Here is a 19,039-nt window from a genome sequence, read left to right on the forward strand (position 1 = left end):
ATGTTCACCGAAACCTTTTCCAATACATTTTCTAGCATATTGCAGAAGGACAGGAAATGAATTGCTAACATGAGCTGCTCAATGCACTACTGAATCCCTGTTGTGGGTACTGACAGCCACAGCAATGGAAAAATTAATCTCTGAGGATATGCTTTATCTAAACTATACCTAACTCACTTTTCCTTATCTAACTAAAATTGTGTATGTATACTTCAAATGGCTTGTTTCAAATGCTGTTATAAAACTTAAAATGGACATCAGCATTTCAACTTCTTAGGAAACATTCCCTCTCCATAATTTTGGGATAAATAGCTGTTCAACCTTCATATTTCTGGACTAAATAACCGACTAGCAGTGTTTTTATAGTCCCAGAGGAATACAGCTAGTTTACAGAAGTGCCTGTGTTCACACACTGTATTAAAATGTATTTTAATGTTGGATGAAAATCAGATATAACAGAGAGTACTGTAGAGGATTTAAAATAATGTCAACAGAGAAGAAATAGTTCATAATACCAGACACTTCATAAAAGCTCAATGGGTAGTAAAACAGAGCAAGAAAAAATATATTGAGGAACAATTTTAACTAAAGGAGCTACTATTAAATAGAATTCAAGTATTATGCATATAAAGAACAACACTAACTTATATTTCATATATTTCTACCATCTAAAGGACAACTTTGCAGATATTAATATCAGAATTCTAGGTGATTAAATGCAAGACAACAATAGTTTAAGACATTTTATTTAATCATGAAACATGTAATCACATGATATAGATTTATTTCTTTTAAAAAGAATCAAATATTTGAGAACCTGATTTTTAAAATAGGAAATGATTATCTCAAAAAATAATTCTCCCTTTTACAAATAGGATCCACTAACAAACTCTCTTAAAAGTTACCTCCTAGTACATTTTAAATGAACTTGATTTATAAAATGTTGTCTTAATATATAACTCAATAGTGACCATATATCTTGGTTTTTCTGGTCATCAAGTATGCAAATACCCAACCAAAGAATGAAGTCATTTAGAGCTTCAAAATTATACACATTTTGATTGCAGTGCTATCTCTCTGTCAAAATAATCCTATTAATGATTCTTAGGGTTAAGGCTCATTTTGATCAAATTCGAATGCTGTTGTTTCATTACTTCCCTATTATCCACAGAGACAGGAAGCTAAATACAATTCACCCAAATAAAAAAGAAACAGATCACTGAAATTTAACACAGATTGTGACATGTGTGAACCACCACATTAAAACGCCTGCCGTATTCATAGGAAAAAGTTGAATATTAAATCATAAAATCAATCCTAGAGCTATCAACTCATCTTTTAGTTGTTTAACAATATGACAAGATTAAATGAAATATTATTGAACACAATGTAAACTACCTAGGCTCAAACACAGGTTAAATTCCAGGCAACTTTGCAGTGTACACAAATATTGAATCATTACATTGTGCACTTGAAACTAATATAATGTTTCATGTTAATCATACTTCAATTTTTTAAAATTCTGAAGAAAAAAATATATTTAAACCAGGTTAACCATCCAATCCTGTGGTCATCTTATGACACTGTAATAGCCAAAAGCTAACAATGGGCAAGTCCTATGTTAGGCAGTCATTTATCTTTACAACAATCCTGAGATGCTACAAGTATCCCTATTTTTAACAAGTAAGAAACTAAGGCTTAGAAAGAAGTGAATTTTTCCAAGTCGTAATGTCAAACCAGGACTGAACCCAGGTATATGTGATGTCATAGTCTGTGCACTTAACTACAACAGTACAATTTGATCCTTGATGTAATAAAGTACAACATTTATCCTCTTTAAAGCCCTTCAAAATTTAGTTTTCAGTTACTAGAAGTACATCCGGTCTGCCCTGAATATTATTTAATATTGTTTAAGCAGCCAAGGAAAAACATAGTTCAAAAACACGATGCCTGAATTACAAGAAAGAAAATAATTAGACAATAAAAACAAACAGAAAAAAAGCCTAAGAACGAACCAGGATTCAAATGAATGCCAAAGAAAATTATCAAGATAAAATGTATCCCCATATCTATATAATCATACTGAGAAAAGAAAGTAATTAATGGCTTCTATAATTCTGTAAATTAGGATCACATGTTTAGAAGCAGAAGCAGCAAGTCTCCTGGTTTACCTGTGAGAAAAGCTGAAACAGTTGTCTCTATTCTGAACCCCCTGAGCTATCTCCTTCCACGATCTCTGGCAAGTCTTATCTTTCTCATGACACTCAACATGTTTAGGCAAATAAATCAATAATTCTCCATATCTCTACCCCGTATCGCAGACTCCCTCTGAAATATCTTTGACTGAATTTTTCAATACTCCCTCAAGTTCAACAGACTTGATCTTTCTAATCCACTTTCCCATTTTCTTTATAGATGGTATCACCTCCTCAAGAAAAAAATCTGAGTGTCACAGTTCGCCTTAGGTCTAATCACAAAGTCTACCTTTGGTTCTTCCCTATGTTTCCTCTCTGAACTTCTCCTTTGCCCTTTGTCTTCACCCTCAAGGGGACCACAAGCCTTCAGCCAGGTCTTTCTCAGGCTTGTACTCCTCAGAAGTGTACCAGTCCCTGTCTCCTTCCTCCACCTCCAGCTCCCGACTATATTTTTCCTTGTCTTAAGATACATTCCTATCTCTACTTGCTTAATCCACTATCTACTTGCTTTCTCCATTATTATCTTAGCTGTATATGACAACTGATGAGCCAAAGCAATAAATATAAGAGATAAGCCATTGGTCCTCAACTACCCAACTACCCAAGGGTCTTTGAATTGGGATAAAACTAGAATTATTTTTCTAAGGAAAATTTAGTCTGCCTCTGGCCCAAATCCCTTAGCCCACTTTTACATAAAGGTATGTTGGTCTTCTGTGTAGGTGCGTATCCTTGACAAGCTCCTCATCTTCTTAAGACAACATCAATCCTACCTCTCATTCTGCTGGCTAAAAAGATATATCTACAAGTAACTCACAATAACCACACTCCAAGTAGTAGTTAAAGAATATATGCTGGGGTGCCTGGCTGGCTCAGTTGGTAGAGTGTAGGATTCTTGATCTTGGTATTGCAAGTTCAAGCCCCAGCTCATATGTAAAGATTATTTAAAAACAGAATCTCAAAAAAAAAAAAAAAAAAAGAATATATCCTAAATTTCTCTGCAGTCCAGTATCATTCTAAGAAATATTATATTTGAACAGAGGTAAAAAATGTACATCTTAGCTATTCTAATTCAGGGGTCAAAAATGAAATCTCTCCAGTCACCAAAAAAGTATGTGAAAGAGACCAGAACTAGGAGGGAACAGAGTGGTATGGAATGCAAATTGGAAAGAGATGGTGCGTCTAAAAGGAATAATAAACACCATTTGAGTCCAGTGTTGCCAGCTTGTCCAATTTTTCCAAAGAAGGCAGAAATAGGAATTTTTCTCGGTTAGTAGAAATTTTCCCAAAAAACTAAATACTGAATTGGCCAAAGAAAATACATTGATAGGCCCAGTTTGGAAATTGAGACTTCTGTTCTTGGTACTTTACATGCTATCTTAATTTTAAACTAATCTATCAGGGAGTTATATATGTGAACCAGGGTAGACAAACATTTTCAGTAAAGTATCAGACAGAAAATATTCTAGGCTTTGAGGAACATTTGGTCTCTGTTATAACTACTTACTGTGGCTGATACAGCATAAAAACAATGATAGATAGTATATCAACAAATGGGTGTGGCTGTATTTCAGTAAAATATTATTCATAAAAATAACAGCAGGTCATATTTTCCCCTTGAAGTGTAGAGTGCCAACCTCTATTCTGGACTATTATTTTGGCTCCATATAAAATGAGTTGACCTAAACTGTGTTTTGGCATTACACTGTATACCTATGTTGATAGACCTTTTAAGGAAGAACTCCAAAGTATCACTGACATATTAGGGAAGGTTTAATTTATCACATCATATGGCAATCTTTTTTTAGCCTCTTTGAAATTTCTGGGGTTCTAGTGTTAGTAAGACCTGTACTACTTTTAGATATCTTATTTATTTTGATATCTCAAAGATAGTGTCAGTCATGCATCTGATCAGTTTTCCCTCTTTGCATTGGTTGCTAGAGAGCTAAGGGCCAAAGTAAGGATTGGTCTCTGGCAGAAGTCTAGAGTATGAATAGTAGGCATTCGAGATATAAACACTAATCCTAGTTTCACTTTGTTTTTCCCAACTATCCTTCTCCTCCCTGTGCCTGATTTCCTAACTTGTCTTTTATTTAACCTTTCTGTAATATGTTTATCGTTGGTAACTGCCTCTATATTTTTGGTAAAACAATACAAATTAGAACAAAATAATAAAAATAAGAGACAGGTTTATTAAAGACAAATTAAATTCAAACAACCTAAAAATTTAATTTTTGTTGAGCTGTATATACAATCCTACCTTTTTATATATATTGTAAAAAGTGGGTAATTGTTGGGGTACCTGGGTGGCTCAGCTGCTTAAGCATTTGCCTTTGGCCCAGGTCCTAATGTCCTGGGATGGAGCCCCCTGGCCCCCACATCGCTGGGCCCCCTGCTCAGCTGGGAGTCTGCTTTTCCATTTCATTTTGCCCTTCCCCACAGCTCATGTTCTTTCTCTCTCTCTCTCTCAAATAAATAATCTTAAAAAAAAAAGTAAGTGATTGTTTTACCTACTTAATCCTTTATTTGTAATATTTTATATTTTTCAAATTTGTAAGCCTTTATATTTTTAATAGTTTTTTTCATCTATTTAATCCTTTCTACACATACACTAGTAAAAAGAGATAAAGAACAGGACAGCCAAAGAGCAAACAGTTTAAAAGCAAAACATAAAAAAAATTTCACTAACAGGAAAATCAGCCCTAAAGAAAGTTTGGAAATTAAAAAAGAAAAAGGTTCACCACCCTAGACAGTTACCCTTAACATTTTTTTTTGCCTCCAGCTCTTCTCTCTATAAGACAATTCAAAGTTAGCAAGCTAAATAGTGATTTTAACCTACCACTTTAATGACATTCCCCTCCTCTAACCAGCTATCTACTGTTGACTGTGTGTCTAAGAATATTGTCTACCCCAACCCTTCACATTCCTACCTCCCTACACCTGCATGTACAGCACTGAAGTTTAGTCATACCTTCAGAATATCCTACCTTGTAATAGGTATCTGGCTTTGCCTGCCCTGACTTGCTTCTCTCCGTCAGTCAAATCATCTTAATTTTCCTTTGGAGAATGATACTTCTCCCAGTCTCCATGTAGTTTGGGTGGGAATGACCTCACTCCCTACCTGTCAACTCTTTTGGGGGCATGTGACCCAGTTTTGGCCAACATCCCCCTACATCCCCCACCTCTCACCCTCACCTACATCCCCCACCTCTCACCCCCTACCTAGACCACAGTGATTGATTCAGAATAAGCATGACCCAAGCCAGGGACTTCTGTTACAACTACTCAGAGATCTCTCTTTCCAGTACGGTTGCTCAGCTGACAGAAAATAAGCAGGAAACTGCCAGTGGCTGGTGGCCATCATAAAGGAAGCTACATATAGGAAGCAGGATGTGAGTGAGAACGCTCATTACAGTTTGAAAGCTCACCTGGATCCAGGTGGACATGAAGCGAGACCCCAACTCTACCCCTCTCTCATAGGTAAACCAATAAATTCCCTTCTGCTTTTTGCTTAAACCAGTTAGAGGGGCACCTGGGTGGCTCAGTCAGTTAAGTGTCCAACTCTCAGTCGGTTAAGAATTCGATTCTTGACTTCAGCTCACGTCTTGAGCTCAGGGTCTCGAGTTTAAGCCCTGCATCAGGCTCCATGCTGGGCATGCTGGGCATGGAGCCTACTTAAAAAAAATAAAATAAAATGTGCTTAAACCAGTTTGAGCTGGGCTTCTATCCCATGCACTGAAAGACTTTGAACCAACGCATCCCTTTACCAGGCTGTTTCACAAACCGGAAAAGCTCCTCCCTCCATGTTCCACATATCAGAAGCCTCCTTGTTCTCCCAGACCTGGCTGGAGTGCCGTCTCCATGAGACTACCGTCATTCCGATCCTAATGATTATCTTTTCTCTCCTGCTATTTGTCTTGCAGCAGTGATTATACCAATCTGCCTTGAATTCGAGCTGATATTTACATCTTTCTTTCTTCTACTAATCCATAAGATCCTAAAGGCAATGACATGTCTTATTAATCATTTTATTTCCCTCAGTCTAACAAAACAAACAGTAAGATCTGTTGAATTAAACTTTTATCCCATCTAGCACTCTACCTAAAACATACAACACTGTTACTCTTTCTTCCTACTTTTATTTTAAAAAAATCAATTCTTCACCTCCTATAAGACCCATTTTCTTTCAGCAAAGAAATCCTATTCTAACCATATTAGAGGCTTATAGCATACATAAATCCCAGGATACAATACCAAAACAAGTCCTATTCAATGAAAGAAATATATATGTGTTTCTTTGTCCCCATTATAAGAATTTTATTATTTTTATATTAAAATATTATTTTTATTAACCTCTTTTCATGTTGAAGTGATAGGCATGTTCGAAATAGTAAAGCTTAGAGCTGGTATTAAAAAGTGAGGAGAAGCTTCTAAAGACACTTGAACAAAATGACACAAAAGCACATCTCTGAGATGAAATTACTTTTCTGACAGAGTCTTTAAGATGACACTATCTGCTCTTTAGGCACAGAAAAGAACCAGACAGTATTCAAGCTACATTAGCATTTTCCCTGGTTATTCCAACTGCAAAGCTTCGAGGCTGTACCATTGCTTCACAACACCTGAACTTGGAGAATGCTCGCAGGACTTGCACAAGAAAAAGTAGAACTAAATATCTGATGATGATAGTAGGACTTGTGAGTACATTTGACAAGAAATACCAAATTAGAATCCCTAAAATTTCTCCACAGTGAAAACGAATCTAACAATTAAATTAAACATGACTATGAATGTAGATGAAGATACAAGAAAGATATAGGGCTCCCGAGAAAACAACCAAAAATAAAAAATTAAGAGTCCTGAGACTACTGTAATTCATTCTCTCTCCGACTCTAGATCAGTGCTTGTAGCTGAGGTGAAGTTTTTCTCACCAAAGCATGACAAATTATACTGTGGAAATAAGAAAGAAAGAAGAAAGGAAGGGAGGAAGGAAGAGTTACTAGGAAAAATAATGGCCACGTACGTGGATAATGCAGAATGTCAAAACGCGATAAACATTTCTAAGCTCTTACTCTGAATTTCTGCCCTGTTGTTGTTGCAGACCAGTAACAAAGGGATCACAGACCCAGAGCAGTCTAGAGACTACACATTGAGTAGCACTCCTTGGATAATTCACACAGCTTCCTAGTGTCTCAGTTCCCTTATCTGGCAAGACTGCTCAGTTTACACGGAGAGGAAGACGGTGGGGGGGGGGTGGCGAGGCAGGGCTGGGAGAGGAATCCTTACAGAAGAGAAGAGATGAGTTCAAAGAAACAAACCAACTTTTCCTTTAGCCAATAATAGTTACCATTTCTCCAGCAATGATCCCAGCACCCCTTAAATCCTGCCCCTGTAACTACACATTGAAAAAGAAAATTAACAAAAAGCCAGTAAATGAACAAAACATCTGCTTTGATTCCATGTTCTCTGAAACAACTCCTTAAAGTGAAATGAAAGTGACATGAAAGAAGATCCATGTGATTATTGATTATACATTTGTATTTGTGATACAACAAATACATATTGCTAGAAATGAAGGAGGAAAGTATATGCAACAATACAATTCTTTTTTTAAAGGATGTTAAGGATGTTAAAGGCTGCAGAATTCAAGAGTTCACTGAGCTGAAAAGGCACAGCAAGAAAATTACTTTTTGCTATTTGCACAATTTTTAAAATATGCATTAAGTAACAATAACATAAAAGGTGAGCTAGAATATGCCCCTGTTTTAACTAGTATATTAATCTCATAACTCTTTAGAGTAAAAGAACTCAGTGTTTTAAAAAATAATTTAGCTTTGAGTTAAGAACACTTAAGAACACTTCTTTAGTTAGGTAAAGACTTCTTAAACATGACAGCAAAAGCACAGGCAACAAAAGAAAAAACAGACAAATTGGACTTCACCAAAGTTCAAAACTCCTGTGCTTCAAAGGACAGTATCCAGAAAGTGAAATTGACACAGAACTGGGGAAAATATTCACAAATTATATATCTAATAAGAGACTAGTGGCTAGAATATATAAAGTACTCCTAGAACTTAAAAAGACAGCCTAATTGGAAAATGAGAAAAGGTTTTGAGTAGGCATTCTCTGAAGAAGATACACAAATGGTCAATATGTACATGAAAAGATGATCAACATCCTTAGTCATTAGAGAAATGCAAATCAAAACCAGAATGAGACAGCACCTAATACCTACTAGGATGATTAAAGCAAAGACATACAATAACAAGTGTCGAAGAGGATGGGGAGAAATGGAAACCTTCTCACATTGCTTATAGACATGCAAGATGGTGTAACACTCTGGTAAACAGTTTGACAATACCTCAAAAAGTGAAACTTTCTGGTACCACAGGACCCAGCAATTCCTAAGTATATACCCGGGAGAAATGAAAACATATTCATTCACATAAAAACTTACACACACATGTTCATAGCAGTATTATTAATGATAGCCAAAAAAAGAAACTCAAAACTCTATTAACTGATGAATGGACAAACAAAATATGGTATATCCACACCACTGAAGTATTATCGGGCTATAAAAAGGAGTGAAGTACTGACAGGAGCTACCATACAGATGAACTTCAAAAACATCATACTAAGTAAAAGAAGCCAGACACAGAAGGCCACATATTTTGTGATTCCATTTAAATAAATGTCTAGATTAGGCAAATCTACACATATAGAAAGTAGATTCATGGCTGCTTAGGCCCATGGGCATGGGGGAAAAGGGGTAAATGGGGAGTATCTGCTTAGAAATAGGATTTCTCTTTTGTGACAATGAAATGTTCTAAAATTGATTGGAGTGATACTTGCACAGCTCTGTTAACTTACTTAAAACTACTGAATTGTATACTTTAATGGGTAAATTCTATGGTCATGTTAATTATAGCTCAATAATATTACCTTTTTAAAAATAGAATACTTTAAGAATCTTAGATTCTGCCCCAAAACTTGCTGATGGACTCTATAAAATCAGTCATCCCTTTTAATTTAATAATCATGTATCTTCTCAAAAGTCATAATTTTAGAAGGATTAATAAAGAAATTGACTCAATCTCAGCTACCATTCTGTATTGCAAGTTACTACTCATATGTAAGCAAAAAGCCCCTCAAAAAAATAATGTACTCAAGTTGATTCTTATGCCCTTCTTACAGAGACATTTTATTTAATAGTATCTATATAATTTTTTTAAGATTTATTTGACAGAGATCACAAGTAGGCAGAGAGGCAGGCAGAAAGAGAGAGGAGGAAGCAGGCTCCCTGATGAGCAGAGAGCCCAATGAGGGGCTCGATCCCAAGACTCTGGGATCATTATCAGAGCCGAAGGCAGAAGTTTAATCAACTAAGCTACCCAGGCACCCCTCTATATTTTTTTTTTAAGATTTTATCTATTTTTTTGACAGAGAGAGCAAGAAGGCACAAGCAGAGGGAGTAGCAGAGGGAGAGGGAGAAGCAGGCTCTCCATTGAGCAGGGTGCCTGACACAGCTCCATCCCAGGACCCTGGGATCATGACCTGAGCTGAAGGAAGACACTTAACTAACTCAGCCACCCAAGCGCCCCAGTATCTGTATTATTTTTAAATCTACAGCATTTGTATCCCATTTTCCTTGAAGTACTGAAGTAAGGACCCTGAAATTCACTCTCAATTTTGAAAAAAAATGCTGATAAGCAGATACCAAAGACTGTATAATCTTTGTAAAAATTTAAAAAACAATTTTTGCCTTAATCCACTCTGTGTCTATTTATTAGCAGGGCATTTATTTGTTCTTAGTGAATCTGCAGCCTTATATGAGTGGTGTGTGCTACGCTTTCTGTTTGGACATGTATGGTCTTTAACCGTATACCACTGGACTCTGAAATAAGAATAATGAGATAATGATTGGTACACTTGTTTCCTAATAATTTCAGGCCATTTTTCCCCCACTGTTTTTTTCCAGGTATAGCTTTATGAATCTTCCAATATAGTTCAAATTTATTCAAATATTCTCAAGAGTTTGCAAGTTTTTTAGTCACTTACTATTGCGTTCATGTATAAAATGAGTGACTCCCTCCATGGGCTACAGGTGCCTATCTACAAAACTTTCCCAAGTGTAATATTTCTTTATTCTCATATTCTCATTATCTGTTCAATGGAGAAAAGCTGAGGCGCAGAGAGGTAGAAGGGTTCCCAGCAAAGGCATGCTCCATTTATTACAGAAAACTAAACTAGTAACTGTTTTCAACACAGAGTACTCAATTCAAACAACGATCATCTACCATGAATCTCTAAAACTTCCAACTGAAAATCCTACAAAATCCAGTAAAATATATGAGTTAAACAATACAAATGACAGACAACACCTCAGGCACACAGCTGTGTCAAACACAGAAAGAAACACTTAGCCAAGGCAATCCTTAGATAAACAGGCTGGACAGCTATAATACCTTGCATTTAACACGTCCTTACTATGGGCCAGGAAGTGTTCTAAGCTCTGCGTAGGCTTATCCTACTTAATCCTCATAACAGCCATAGGACATGGGTGGTTACTATCCTCAGTTTCTTAGATGAGGAAACTCAAATAGCTCAAACAACTTTGCTGGAGGTCACAGAGATGAAAAACAAGGCCGGTACTCTAACCCAGACAGTATGATGACAGAAGCTGTTCTCAACCGCTGTGCTGCATTTTTAGGGTGACTGGGTTATATCTCATCCTATACCTGCCCCCCAAAAGAATGAAACTAGAAAGAGAAGTCCAAGAGAAGGCTCACTTAAGCTCTATCCCCATATATCTGGATAATTACCAGAGAGATTACCAGATAATTACCAAATAATTACCAGGTAGACTGGATGTTCACTGTTACCTCAAACTCAAATGTTCAGACCCAAACTTACCAACATTTACAATTCCCTCCCACCTTGTTCTTCTCAGTCGATTCCTCCAATCATCCAATTTAGAATTTTGTAATTATCTTTGGCTTCTCCCTTTTTAAAATTCTGCACATATCCACTTACCATGTCCTGCGTGTTCTCCCTCAGATTTATCTTTTCCTTTCCAGTGTTCAGCTCACATCTGGCTTAATGGAATAGCCTCTTCCTTCACAGACTACAGGTTTTCATCCCTTTCAACCCATCTATATCCCACAACTAGCTAAATGCTTCTAAAATACTGTCTGTTGTTAACATTCCATTGCTCAAAAAGCTTAAAATGGATATTCATTTTGCTTACCAATTCAACTCCTCATGATGCCATTTAAAGTCCTCAATAACTAATTCTCCCTTGCCTAAAATAATGGGATTCTCTGTGAAGAAATAAAAACAAATTCACAAAGATAGGGCCTTAGCCAGAGTAACTCATTTAGTGGCCATATTAGGACCTGAGGTGAAAACCAGGGCTTGCTGTGTGCTACCTCTGTCCATCCACATCTCCCAATCCCCTTCAAGCTCTCTAAGCCATGTTGGTCTTTGCACAGTTCCTCAAAGGACACTAATTTCCAGCCCCGTTTCCTATTGTCTCCACTTTCTCAGCTTATCTGAAAAGCATTCTCCTCTCTGTTCTTTATTTTTTTTTAAGATTTTTTTTTTAATTTTATTTATTTGACAGAGATCACAAGTAGGCAGAGAGGCAGGTAGAGAGAGAGGAAGGGAAGCAGGCTCCCTGCAGAGCAGAGAGCCCGATGTGGGGCTTGATCCCAGGACCCTGAGATCATGACCTGAGCCGAAGCCAGAGGCTTTAACCCACTGAGCCACCCAGGCGCCCCTCTCCCCTCCATTCTTTACCAATTAAAACTTTACCTACCCTTGTTAAGTTCTGATTCAAATTCCAATTTTTTCCATACAACATACACAGAGACCAGTCTGCAATCACTTCTTCCTTTTCTGACCTCCTAGGGTATTTGGTGTCAAAGCCATGCATTTCTGTGTTTGAACAAAGCTGATGAAGTTTCCAAATATGAGATATAATAGTATATTTTACATATATAAATATGTTACACATTTTATATGTATAAATGTATAATATTTGTTATTAACTTACAAATGGTTTATTATTATAAATTATTTATTAGTATTAGTATTAAATCTTAAATTATTAAATATATTAAATTATAAATTTATATATATATAAAGTTTTTATATAATAAATTTATATATAATAAAAATTTATATATAAATATATTTATATTATAATAAAACTAAAATTTTTTTTTAAGATTTTATTTTTTTGACAGAGATCTAAATAGGCAGAGAGGCAGGCAGAGAGAGAGGGGGAAGCAGGCTTCCCGCTGAGCAGAGAGCCTGATGCGGGGCTCGATCCCAGGACTCTGGGATCATGACCTAAGCTAAAGGTAGAGGCTTAACCCACTGAACCACTCAGATGCCCCTAAAACTAAAATTTTTTTATGGAAAAGGAAAGTTCCTTTCCCCTCTTTATAGCATCTAGGTTCTTCTAGAAAGCTAGCATTCACGCTAATGAATATCTAAGATTTGAATGACACTTTCTGGACTACCTTCGACCTGTAGACTGGGAACATACTTCTTCCCCAAGGAATGATTTCAGCAGGTCAGTTGTGAAAATGCTTTAGGACAAACAAATTCTATATTATTAGGATAACAGACATGCAAAAGCAAAGGCACCACCGACAAGCTACCTAAACTATTTGACTGGATCCTTCACTCAAAAACATGAAGCAATAACCAAGGCTTCCAGACATTTGAGGAAAACTATTAGCAGGAAGGAAAAGGACCAAGGTTTAAAACCTAACTCCCAGACAAAGCACAATCGACTTAGAGAATCAAATACAAATGTTACAGACTTTAACAATGCAAAAATAATTTAATTATGCAAACTGGAATTGAAGAAGGAGAAGAGAGATGGAAGAAAGGTTAGGGTCACAAATTTCCTGAAATTTTATAACAAAGAGTCAATTCGTACTTCTGGAGTTCGGCACAAACCTTTTACAAAATAAGAACATTATTTGAGTCAAAAGCAAACACAATAAAAACTAAAAATAAAATTAAAAACCAGGAGGCAGAAGTGGGAGAGGAGTTTTGAAGACCCATTGTCATGAAGGGAATCAACAGATACTGCTTAAGATTGAGCAAATGAGTATACTATTATATTATTCTACAGAAGCACAACCTCCAGTGTTATGGTAACTACAAAAGACACTGGAACATGTGGCTACTTGGGGAATAGACAGGTTAGGGTGGGGTGAAAAAGAAGACTTTTACTTTTATTGCATATCCTTCTGTTCTTTTTCAACCATATGCATGTCTCTTGTAATGAGAAGGAAAAACTCATCTAATTCTTTAAGTAGCATGGCACAGAGGGACCGAAGAAATTGAAGTTTGCTACTTAAGAGTTGGATGTTCTGGCCAAGAGACCAAAACCTTACTGAGTCTCCATTTCTACAACAAAATGGGGAAAATGTCTCCCACACAGGGTCTTTCTGAGGCCACTAAAGGAATATGCATGAAAGAAACTAGTTCAGAGCCAGACAAATTTCTCAATAAATATTAATGTATTTCTTCCTTGAAGATGCTACCCCGGCCACCAGCACAGTCACCTCTAAGGAAGAAAGAAGTGGAATCCTTTAGAATCCTTTAGAATCCTATGCAGGTTAGCATGCCTTACTCTGAAATAAATTTGATCAGTCCACTGTCTTTTATTTTCTTAAGATTTTATTTTTAAGTTTTCTTTATACCCATTGTGGGGCTCAAACTTACAACCCCAAGATCAAGAGTCATATGCTCTACCAACTAAGCCAGCCGGTACTCCTGTCAGTCCACTGTCTTGAAGAACCTTTGCTTTTTGATTTCTAAACTCTAAATTCACCCTTTAGCTCAGGCTACAAACAGGAGAAACAACTGAAAACAGGAAGCCATATATTGCAACTTCTCCAAACTCAGAGACAGCAAGGAAGAAAAGCCAGGTGCGTGCCTAAGTCTTGGGAAATACAGTACTCTGCGAGAGCCAAAAAACACCTTTACCCTCCACCTGGCGCTGACACGTGAAGGTCTGTGAGTGGGGCCCATATTCCCCTGGATTAAAGCATTGCCTTTATAAACATGCAGTTACTGATGAAAATCCGGTTTTTGGACTTTGGCTCCAAATGTTCTTTTCAGCACCTTTTCCCACTCTCTCTCCAGAAAACTTCAGGAACCATGTAAAACTCACTTAAATAAATGTCCCCACCCCCTGCTCCACAACTGACTCCACAACCTCTCAGAATATAGGCATAAAGTTTATGCTTTGGTTAATTCAATATAATGGGAAAACATATGGCTGACTCAGTCAACATACTAGAGAGGAAAACCAATGAAGCCAGTTTTTTGCCTAGGTACAGACCGAATTAACTGAACAGTGTAACACATCCTAGTTACTATTTTTGGAATCTGCCTTACTAGAAACTTAGATTGATAATTACCTTATTTTAGGTGATTGTCTTCTCCTTCCAGCTAGATTACATGTCTCTTGAAAACAGGAACTTTGTTTTAGTCATCTTTGAATTCCCCTTCCTCGTGGATTGTGTAAACAACTGCTCATTTACTGTATTAAAGATGCATTACTTTGCATAATGCTGAGGTTTTTAAAAGACTTTATTTATTTATTTATTTGACAGAGAGAGAGAGAGAGATCACAAATAGGCAGAGCAGCAGGAAGGGGGGTGGGGGGGAAGCAGGCTCCCTGCTGAGCAGAGAGCCCAATGTGGGGCTCGATCCCAGGACCTTGAGATCATGACCTGAGACGAGGGCAGAGGCTTAACCCACTGAGCCACCCAGGTGCCCCAATGCTGAGTATTATTAACTTTCTGAGCTTTCTTATCTAGTCCACTTTGTTATAGTCTTATTGGCCTCCACTGTTCTATTTTTAGGTATTTTCCCATTCAGTGGCATAAAACTTAGGTGATTCTCAATAATTATTTTTTATTTACTCATATGTACCTTTGTATCATGAAAATATTTCACATCAGTGTACTTTATGTTTCCAATCACACAGTATATTATCTTGAATGTTCAAAATGTTTCCTCCTTTTTATTATTACCCCAAATTATAACCCTGCACTCCTACCAAAATACTTGAAACTTGCTATATACATTACAGAAGGACTAAAGTAATCATCTTTCGTATATTGCTATAATACACACATGGTAGCAACTGGTATGTTGAAATAACAAAAGGTTAAAAAAAAAAACCCTCAAGTGCAACATTAACGTATGTCATAAACACCAATATGTGTGCAAACAAGTCTCAATTCTCAGAATAAAATTTAAAAATATGAGTTTAAGTATCAAAAATCACATGACACTATGGTAGGAAAAATCCTTACCCTAAATGGTAAGTTATTGAAGGAATATTTTTCCCCTGGTTTTAAACAATGTTTCATATTCTACTAGAATCCAGAGAAAAGTAAAGCATCTTTTATAAGAACAGATTAGTGCTAAACCTAATTTTACACAAAAAGATATCTTCCCCAAAAGTTTGGTGTGGAACGGGTAGAAATTTACACATTAAATGTATGTGTGTGCACATCAATGGATTTATATCTAAGCTTGTTTTTTATATCTAAGCTTGTTTTAGATGCATTGTGAGAGCTCATTATTTACAGGCAACCCAGAGATAATCTTTTTTAAAAGCAATCCTCTGAAATAAGTAATCTGTATGTTTTTTGAACCTCAATTTTCATATGCTAGACTTTCTTAAAGAAAGGTACACGAAATAGAAAAAAATCATTATTTACTCTTATAAATTATAATCAAGACAGCTTAGTCCTTTTCCTCAATCCTCAGCTTTAAAAAAAATAGTTCCATTTCTAAACCAAGATTTTTTTTCATATAAACCTACGTCCTTGCAATGCCTACAGTCTTCAGGAGCCTATACTTGGGAATTTTTAGTTAAGAAGATACCAGGACAATAAATGACTGTGTTATATCTTCAGCTTCATTTTAGCCTTCCTATATTCACACCCTAGAGGTTCCAGATTCTTATCCACAAAGTGATTATGGTTTAGGACTGAATCAGATTTGTAACAAATGTCCACTGGGATTCTTCGACCTATCATCGACGGGTAGAGCCGATATATGTCTTCTAGCTCATCGAATCTGTTCACCTTACCTCAGGGACTTCCCACAATGCTATATGGTTAGAAGCCTTCTTTCATAAATGACGAAAATGAATGAAAAATGGTTTCAGAATAGAAAAATGGAAACTCAAGTCATTATATAGTGTCTAAAGGCTACCCTGCCTCTCCCACCTTAGTGCCCAAGCAAGCATTCTAACATACGTACAATAAGGGATAGTCTTCTTTAAGGTTTGAGTTTCATTTTCTCTAATTTTATCTGATTATTGATACACACCACTTATATTAACATTTCCATATATCCAGCCACACAATACAATAAAACTTCTAACAGAGATCTAGTCTGGAAACCATTGTGATTTGTTTTAAATTTCCCAGAAAAAATAAGGCACAAAGTTAGTAAAATAGAAATTTCCAGTAAGTATGGTTTTTTATAAATATTACCACACCAAAATGAAACCAACAGCAGTCATGCAATTATGCATAAACAAAATACAGATTCTTACTATTTTTCTTAAAAGCTAATTCAGCATGTCTCTCTCTCCTCTTTTACTATTGCCTTAAAGTGTATTTCCACTCAAAAAATAAAAATAAAAAGCACTTCCAAAGAGAGAGAAGAAAAAATTACAAACTACAATATTTTTTACACTACAAGCTATATAAAAATCTGTCACCATCCATGTTACAATTCCAGTCATCAATAAGGTACTTTTTTTCAATGCGCCACTCAAAAATCAATTATATCAACTCTTTTGTATAGAGAAGCAGCACACCTTTCAGGCAACTAGTATTAATGAGTAGACATGACTATAGAGTCTCCATCTGTTTCTCTGACAAAGCTGTGGCTACTCTAGTCTCTCATTGAAATTCCATTAATCTGGTGTACCAAGGTCCAATGCGAAAATCAAAACTCCATCTAACCCTTTATCAGCTCACAATAACCTACAAGTGAACTCTGCCTGTTAGCATGCAGCAAGTTATGATTTTGCTATCAATCAGGCAGTTGGCCAATAAAAAAAAAAAAAGGCAGGCTGGAAACAGTGTGTCTGGCAGGGTTTGAAGACTTTGTTTTTGTTTTCTGTTTTCATCCCCCTTCAATTTCTATAGGGTGTCTGGACCTTGTGAGATTATGCATTATTCTCCTTGGCTGTGATTTAATTGCTACCAGCAATCAAGTCGAAGCATCACTGAAGTGTGCTTGAATTTCATTAGAAGATATAACTTATGCTACTTTCCTACAGTACCTAATAAACCATAAAGAAACCAAAACACATATGGCTTGAGGGAATAACTGGAAAATTAGGTAGCCATTTGGGAACTGAGTGAACTTTTGAACCAGAGGAACAGAGAAAAAGAAATATTAAAGGAAAAGACAGACTTAGAATGCACACAAAGATGTGCAGGTTTGACCTTTTCAGTACCTTGAAAATTACATTAGCATTATGAAAAATACATATCATGTTTAGAGTTTATAATCCATCAAAGTTCAGATACTTAGTTAGTGCCTACCATAAGGTAAAAGTCAAAAGGACAAAACAACAATCTGATTTGACAAAAGGCCTTTTGGTGACCTGAGCTAATTTAGTTATACTTATTGTTAAATGCATTATCTTTTTATAATTAATATATCATTAGACTGAGGTCCCATAATGAAGGAAAATTTATTTGGCAAGGGAAAGAAAATGCATTTTCAAATCTAAGTTGAAGGGAGAGAGACTGATATGACTAGATGACATTTCGGAGCGGAAATTAAAAATCCAAGTGGTAGTTTTAAAATTAATTTATAATATTCTTAGGAGAAAAAATAAAACTATCATATACAGTATTTTTATATACCAAAAATGAGTGATACTAAAAGTTAAATTTTCAATCTGTGTAAGAACTGCTTACACCAACACTAATGAAAATGCACCTATATTTAACAAAAAAACTTAATGCTATACATAAATACAAGTTTTTAAACAATATTCAAATACTGATTATATAATCTTTTAACAATAAATCTTTTTCTTGCTATTAATGTATTTCCTATATATTTGGTAATGAAAACAAACATGATAAGTTATTTACTCATAATAAATATGATAATTACATAAATGCATTATAATTTAATAACAACTCACTTTTTCTACCAAAACACTGGCCCTCATAGATATTTAATTGTTGGAGTTCTTAGGTTACAATTTCTTAAAGAATGTAAATAATGCTCCCTTGTACTTCAAATTATTTATGCTATTTTTTTAAAACTCTGAGCATATATACTCCATGAACATTATGTGTGTGTGTGTATATTCTCTTACATATAAATATTCTCTGTATATGTATACATATACCCACCTATTCATTTCTATCTACCAACACTTAACAATGAAGCAAAACAAATCGTAATGTGTCTGAAAAACAATTCAACTCAAATAATAATTCACTCTTTTGCCTGAAAATATTATTTCATCAATTATAAAATATTTTCTAGTAGAAATGCTTTTGAAGACCAGGTTAGAAAGGGTAACGCTCTGTTTCAGACAAGAACTGTGATCAAAGAGAAATGTGCATCTTTTTAAAAAAAATAGAGAATATGAGAGAAAGAAATCTCTTCCTTTAAAAATAGAAATTAAATGTTTGCCAAAATGTAAAATTCAACATAAAATGGATATGATTATTATTGCTACACATTGTACAAAGTTCTGAATATAAAAAAAAGATTGTGTTGTTCTGAATCAGTGGTTAGAATGTTTATCACTTATG

General features: G+C 35.6%; 1 protein-coding gene across 3 annotated transcripts in view; it reads right to left on the reverse strand.

The window, feature by feature from the left end:
- Window positions 1-19,039, reverse strand: part of SKAP2 (src kinase associated phosphoprotein 2) — a 171,527-nt gene that overhangs the window by 131,531 nt on the left and 20,957 nt on the right. The gene's annotated exons all lie outside the window — the stretch shown is intronic.

This window comes from Mustela putorius, unplaced genomic scaffold, assembly GCF_011764305.1.
Source record: "Mustela putorius furo isolate JIRA1106 unplaced genomic scaffold, ASM1176430v1.1 tig00003845_pilon_pilon_pilon, whole genome shotgun sequence".
In the NCBI taxonomy this organism is placed as follows: domain Eukaryota; kingdom Metazoa; phylum Chordata; class Mammalia; order Carnivora; family Mustelidae; genus Mustela; species Mustela putorius.